Raw genomic sequence first — 907 nt, forward strand, 5'->3', positions numbered from 1 at the left:
CACATCAAAATTCTTAATTCTACTGGCGTCTGAGAACATTGCATTTTTCCTTGTGAAAGCAAGACCTCTGGTAGGATTTCTTCACTTCAGTAATTGCTCGAGACATTATACATCAAAAGTGTATAAACTGAAACAAAACACAAAAGTGACAGACTTCGACACAAACTTTACCTCTTTTTAACAACATTTCTTGAATAAAGAGGCACAGACTTGGGAGTCACAGCTGTACATTAGTCCTGGCCCTGTCTATCTCAACCATATAAGCATGAGACGGTCAGATTAGCATAACTGCGTAAGTTTGAAGTGTTTTATGTGAACTGTACTGGTTTTTTTTGGGGGGTGGGGAGGACAGAAGCAAACACTGGCACCCAGCTGCACCCAGAGCAGCAGGCACAAGCCGCGGGGTACCACAGCCACAGCCGCTGTGCTGCCGAGGCCTTTCTTCCCCCGCTCCGCTCGCCCTGTGCTGCGCCATCCTCCCGCAGGACAGCTCGGCTGCCGAGCAAGGCCCCCCGCAGCAGGAGCAGGGGTAGCAGGTCTGTGCCGGGCCCACACGGCACAGCCCCACACGGTAAGGGCTGGGCTGCGTTCAGCCGCGAACAGAACCGGACCGGACCGCGCAGGCCCTTCGGGACACCCCGGCCCCAGCGCCTCACGCCGGGCCGCTCTGCAGCGCTCGCACAACGTATTGACAGACGGAGAGAGGGAGGAAGAGCAGACGAACCTCCCGGGGGTCCCTTACCCTCCTGCAGAGGCTGCAGCACATTTCCATAGCTCACCAAGTCCTCCTCCTCGCTGTCGCTGCTCTCCGCCATCTTACACGACGGTGGCCGCGCGGGACACGGCGGCGTCACAAGAGGAGGCGGAGCCGCGCAGCGCCGGCACCTCTCGGCACCGGGACGGCTCT

Source organism: Geospiza fortis, unplaced genomic scaffold (genome assembly GCF_000277835.1).
Source record: "Geospiza fortis unplaced genomic scaffold, GeoFor_1.0 scaffold1194, whole genome shotgun sequence".
Classification (NCBI taxonomy): Eukaryota; Metazoa; Chordata; class Aves; order Passeriformes; family Thraupidae; genus Geospiza; species Geospiza fortis.